This window comes from Crocuta crocuta, unplaced genomic scaffold (genome assembly GCF_008692635.1).
Source record: "Crocuta crocuta isolate KB4526 unplaced genomic scaffold, BGI_CrCroc_1.0 scaffold742, whole genome shotgun sequence".
Lineage (NCBI taxonomy): Eukaryota > Metazoa > Chordata > Mammalia > Carnivora > Hyaenidae > Crocuta > Crocuta crocuta.
In genome coordinates, this window is record NW_027530354.1 from 1,209,528 (window position 1) to 1,216,040 (window position 6,513).

General features: G+C 40.9%; 1 pseudogene; it reads right to left on the reverse strand.

The window, feature by feature from the left end:
- Positions 1 to 3,947: 3,947 nt before the first annotated feature.
- LOC144233044 (ubiquitin-like protein FUBI pseudogene) lies at positions 3,948 to 4,350 on the reverse strand (annotated as a pseudogene).
- Positions 4,351 to 6,513: the final 2,163 nt, after the last annotated feature.

Consider the following 6,513-nt stretch of genomic DNA (forward strand, 5'->3'; position numbering starts at 1 on the left):
ACTCCCTGATGGCTCTGGGTGCTTCATTCCCTGTGGTCTTTATGATACTCTAAACCAATGGGTTCCATCTGTATTTAGGACAAGTCAACAGCTATTACTATTGATGTTTATGGTCCCTGTCACAGCCTCTGGAAGGGACATCTACACACCTCATCCCTACCTGGAGAACTAACAAGTCCATGTACTCTCTCAACAGTTTTACTAGTTTTCCTTGGTGGGGGTGGGAGTGAGGAGGAGGGCTTCTGCACCTTTCCTTGGCTTGCATAAATCCTAGGCAACGAGGAGCAAATACTCCCTTGAGATTTCTCCTGACCTAAACACAGATAATTGCAGTCTTATCCCAATGTCAATCAATGCAGATCACTTCGGTGCCAGTTGGGAAGAAAAGTGTAAGTCCTGTTTGCTCTCAGACCTCTCTACCTTTCCTCACCCCAGCTCCCAGTCAGGATTTCCACCTTGGAAGAAGGGGAGGGCCAAAACACTATCAGAAGCACCACACTCACCTCATTTGTGTCTCCTCTCTTCATTCTCTGGTGCAACTAGAAATTGTCTCTGAAAATATCATAATGTACATTGTACATCCTTTCTCCCCTATAGCTTATACTAAATCTCTATGCTTTATGATTCTAGACCTTTAAAGAGAAGCTTTGGTAATTTAGTAAATCCTTTTTTTTTCTCCAGTGCAAGGCTATTGTTACAGGAAGCCTGTGCTTTCATGATTTTTGAACCTAACTTTCAAAAGTTTATTTTGAGACCTAAAGATGAACACTTTCTTCTTTGCTCTTGGCTGGTTCTGCTTATGCTCTGAAGTAATGGTTGCTTCATTCTTCTTGGGTAAAGGGTTGGACAATAACAATTATCAAAAGTAAAGATTATATCAGGTGATATTTCAAAATATTATCCTATTATGAAATTTTTAACAACTTGCAATTATTCCCAAGTATGATTATATTCTTTTTCAGGGACAAACATGATAGACAAGTTATAATAAATGAAGCAGGGATGCCTGGGTGGCTCAGTTGGTTAAGCATCTGACTTCACTCAGGTCATGATCTCACAGTTCATGAATTCAATCCCCACATCAGGCTGTCTGCTGTCAGCATAGAGCCCACTTTGGATCATCTGTTCCCCACTTTCTCTGCCTCTCCCTTGCACATGCTGTCTCTCTCAAAAATAAATAATGAAAACATTTTTAAAAAGAAAGGAAGTAGTATTCAGTGATAGAGTGAAATCATGCTATGAAACAAGTTTAAAGAACATAGATTTTCTGCATTTTAATTCATATGGGCCTAGATGAAGAGAGGGGCCAGGAAATAGGTTGGATAATCTGTAGCAGGCATCACATAACAAGTTATAATGTTAAATTTGTATGTTGGCCAGGTTAGTTTACACCTACTCCCTCAAGACCTCTCTCTGGGATGCAAACATCTGGATTTGGTGACAGATAGCTAAGAGCAGTAGGATTGAGTTATTCACTAGGAATAACTGATTAATCAGCTTCAAGTAAGGACTAACTTCTAGGCAACCATCTATGCCATTACTAGAACCTGGAAGTTCCCATTTATAATCAATGCCAAGGGTGAAATGAGAAATTTACTTTGAAACAACAAAAACTATTTTAATCTCTCCTTTCCTTTCAAAAGGTAAGCACTTCTAAGCAGCAACTTGACTTATTTTCAAAGGATTAAGAATATACTTATCTTGTCTATGTTCTCTGATTGCTTCATAGAGGAAGATTGTATCTTTATAATAAAATTGAGAGTCTTTAAGGGGAGTGGCCATGCAATACACATGTTGTATACCCCTGAGAATGTCTAACAATTATTGGCTATGTTCTAAATAAATTGGTATACTCAATTTATACTCAATTAGTTGATTGATATTCCCTAACTTAATGGTAGATACAAAGAAATTGTCTAAATCATTTTGCATGATATGTAGAATTTAAGATTTCACTTGAACTTTACAAATGAATGTACATTAAATAAAGAGGGAAAAGGAGATTATAGTCAGTGGTAAGGCTACTGAGAGTGAATACAATGCATTATGAGAGCATGAGCGCATCCATTGGCTAAAGTAAAGACAGGGAATAGAAGGAGAAGTCAAATGTTGGAATGCTCAAAATGCTCAAAAGCAAGCAACAGAACTAGTGATGTGACATGATGGAAGCAGATTAGGTCTATATTTCTGATTTCCCACCTATGTTGAAGATAAATTGGGGCCTAATAGTACAAAGAAACAAGGTGCTTTCTGGCTTTTGTACCAGCTCCCTTGAGACCACTTAAGAAGACTCCAAGATATATCATGAGTAATTCTAATTTTTTTTTTCTGCCTATCCTGTGTTCTCTCCAGTGCCCTGTGATGGACTCTAATGATGGCTACATATATTCTGCATTGTTGTCATGACATCGCCTATCGTTTCTAATGTAGATAATGTGGCTTAGTACCCAGGTCATAGTCATGTCTCCTGATTTTGATGTGCCTCTGATGTCCATTATAAGCTCCTCCCACTTCCCTTGCTACTCCCATCATATATTATACTCTGTTGCTTGCTCCATGAAGCAGCAAGCTACTTCTTACCAGGGCTTTGCCAAAAATTATTATCATAGCCTATTATCCCCTTGATTCTGATCATAAGTTATAGAGGGAGAGGAAAAAACAATCTGGATTTATATACACTAAACTGTTGTATTAGTTGTCTATTGCTACTAATAAAGTATCCCAAAACTTAACAGCTTAGAACAGTAAGCATTTATTATTTTATGGTTTCTGTCAGTTAAGAATCGAGGCTTAGCTGGGTCCATTGGCCCAGAGTTCCTCATCAAGATTCAATAAAGATGTCAGCAAGGGTTGTGGTCTCATCTCAAGATTCACCTGGGGGAGGACCCATATCAACGCTCACTAACATAGCTATTGGCAGGGCTCCAGTCTCTTGCTGAGATACTAGTTCCTTGTCATGTTTGCCTGTCATAGGGCAGCTCACAGCATGGCAGCTGGCTTCTCTCAGAGCACATGAGGGAGAGAGTGAGTGAGAGGCAGCAAGATGAGTCATAGTTTTTTGTAAACGAGTCTCTGAAGTGCCATCTCATTGTTTTATCATTTTAACTAGATTCTATTTGTTAGAAGTAAGTCAGCTGGTCTAGCCCACATTCAAGGGGAGAGAATTACACAAGAGCATGAATACCCCAGAGGAAAGATCACTGGGGCCATATTAGAAGCTGCCTACCACAACTGTGGAGAATTTCTCTACTTTTCTGTGACCATGCCCTTTTAAAATCTTGAGTTCCTTATGCAATCACCAGGCAAATTCAGACAAATCTGAATTTGGATAGGCTCTCAGTCTCAGACTCCCGTTTTGCAGTCTCTTCAGAAAAGGAATCTGGCAGCAATATACAAGATGGATTAAGGAAGGCTTGTGGGCTGGGGAAATAAACCAAGAGACTATCATAATAGTACTGATGAAAAGTAGTAAAAAGTCCAAACGAGGATGGTGATGGGAGCATAAAGGGGGATATAGATGCAAAAGAGGCAAAAAAGGAAGAATCAAAAATATTTGCTTCCAAACTGAATACAAAAAATGGTAAGCAAGGAACAATGATGACTTGGATCCTCAGGTGAGAATCCTGACATTTATGAAAAATGGGAAAATTTGGAAAGAAGTCCAGGTTTGGGGAAAAATGGTCAAATTTGATATGCTAAATCTGAGATGTTTTTGGTTTTGTTTTGACTTGACTAAGTGACTTTATCGGGGAAAGCCAGGATTACAGCAGACTTAAGAGTTGGCATTGGGGTCTTCTTGCAAAAGTGGGCACAGCACTGACCAAGCATCAGTTGTACTTCGGGGAAAGCCAGGATTACAGCAGACTTAAGAGTTGGCATTGGGGTCTTCTTGCAAAAGTGGGCACAGCACTGACCAAGCATCAGTTGTACTTCGGGGAAAGCCAGGATTACAGCAGACTTAAGAGTTGGCATTGGGGTCTTCTTGCAAAAGTGGGCACAGCACTGACCAAGCATCAGTTGTACTTCATCTGCCACTTGGCTCTGCCTGTTTTCTTCTTCTTCTCCTGTTTCACCACCTTGGGAGTTTTTCCTCTTACTTTCCCAGCATGGGCCAGGGAACATGGACTTTACCTCCAGTCATGCGCCAGCTACTTCCAGGGTACTCAGACCTTCCTCTCCACACTGACCTAGGGTAGCCTCATCCTCTAGCACTGTGCCTACTGGGAGTATAACTTGATTTTCTGGAGCGATGCCCTCCAGCAAGGCTACATGAGCCTAGATCTGGGCAACCATGTCCTGGCTGGTCACTTGAAGGGTGTTTAGCTCCTGGGTGTGGATAAAGACCTCCATGTCCAAGACACACACAAAGAGGTATGGCCACCACAGCTGCTACTATGATAATGGAGCCAAGAAAGAGTTTTTATTTATGAGTAAGCAGACATAACTTGCCTAGTTTTGTGGCATTTGTCTCAGGCATGCAAAGACATAGAAAAGAGTCCCAGGACTTTAAAGATACATAACATCTAGACAGCAGGGGAGAGTGACTGAAGCCAGGACACAGGTCAGGACAAGAGTTGTAGATTCATTTGTCATCAATATGGAAACTTTGAGAGAAGACAGAGTCAGAGGAAAGCTCCAAGTGGGAAGGTAGAAGAAAGAAGGTCCCTCCAATAAACTCTACATTTGAAATCTTCCCTGGGAGCCAGGTAGCCTCTGCACGATGGTGGGGCAGAGCTGTGTGCTGGAGTGCTTCTCTGCTCAGTCAGATGCTTGCCTACCAAGTGGACCTGCCTTGACATCAACACCACCAGCACCGTGACCCCTGCACCTGCCACGGGGAAACAAAAGAAGATGAAAGAAGTAGACATGCTTTATCTGAAAAAAACTCTACAGTCTGTTCTCCATAGAAAGCTTGTAGTCCTCGCAACAGAAGGAAATAAGAGAATAACCCTTAAAATTAAAACACAAACCCCAACAACAAGAATTCTGAGGAGGACACCTGGGTACTAAATGTGGCTTAACTACTCCCCTTTTGTCCTTTCCTCCCAGTTTACCCTCCTGTCATTATTTTCTCTCCTGTCTCTCATTCCCCCTATTTTGTCCTCCCTCCCCTGCAGAACACTCCCACCCTCCAGTCTCTAATTCTAATTTTTTTAAGTTAAAAACCATGAAAGTTTATTGTAGGGCACTTGGACAGTATGGCTAAATGGAATGGAAATGCTAGCAGGTCATTTTGAAATCATCTATGCTGTGAATTTTCAGATTGCTACAAGCAGGATTTTACTCACCACATGCTTTCTTTTGTTTCCTCTTTTCATTTTCTTCATTTTCAGTTTCAGTTTCAACAGTGGATTCCTCCATTTCTCAAGGATTTTAAAACTTGAGGGCTTGATCTCGCCTCACGACAGCAAGTTCTGCGTTTTGGCCACCTGACCCAACCACTTCCAGAAGAACGTTGATAATGAGCTTGATGGTCATTGTCCACTTCGATGGCTTTGTCAGTACAGTGTTTCTCCAGAAGTTCACACAATGACTTGGCACCCTGGCCTGTGACATCATTGGCCTTCCAGGTATGACATGTTCCTGAGACACCAGCCTCCATGGGAGGGTGAGGGTGAGGACAGGTTGGGTTGTGGAGAAAGGATGGGTGGGCAAGAGGCAGCCCCAGAAGCAGGAGCTAAAGCTCAGGCTCCATGAGCCCAGGAGGCACATGGGGACGAGACTCCTGATTCCTGGCAGCAGGTGTGGAGACAGCTTATAGGCTTTCTCTTTTCTGTCAACTCATGTATAGCAGAGTCCAACAAAGGGCAAATAAAATGGTTTCTGGACAAATATAAATAAAAACAATTATAGGAGATCCATATGTAAGATGCTATAAAAGAGGAATACTTCATTTCTAGACCTCTTATAAATGCGGTCTGCTAATGTAAGGGATATTCTTTGGAAAGCTTTTTCTTTTTTAAAATTTAAGTTTATAGTGATGCATGGGTGGCTCAGTCAATTGAGCATCTGACTTCAGCTCACGTCATGATCTCACAGTCCCTGAGTTCTAGCCCCACATTGGTCTCTGTGCTGACAGCTCAAAGCCTGAAGCCTGCTTCAGATTCTGTGTCTCCCTCTCTCTCTGCTCCTCCCCTATTGCTCTCTGTCTCTCAAAATAAAATAAAGATATAAAAAAATTTTAATTTAAGTTTATAGAATATGGAAATGATCAAAAGTATTAACATAAAACTTGATTATGGATATGATATAGGAAATAATTCAAAATGTCAAAAGAATTTTTAGCACACAGTTTTTAGCATAGCAAAAATGTGTTACAGAATGTGTAAAAATGAAGCTGTGGATCTATAAATCGTGGTGTACACATACAATGAAATCTTGCATAGCTACTAAAAACACTTCTTTCCAAGTTTTCAATGATATGGAGGTGCCTCAGTAGGAAAAAAACACAGTATATCTTAAAAGCAAGATAAAAAATTGTGATCAATCTGCGTGCATTGATATGGAACCATT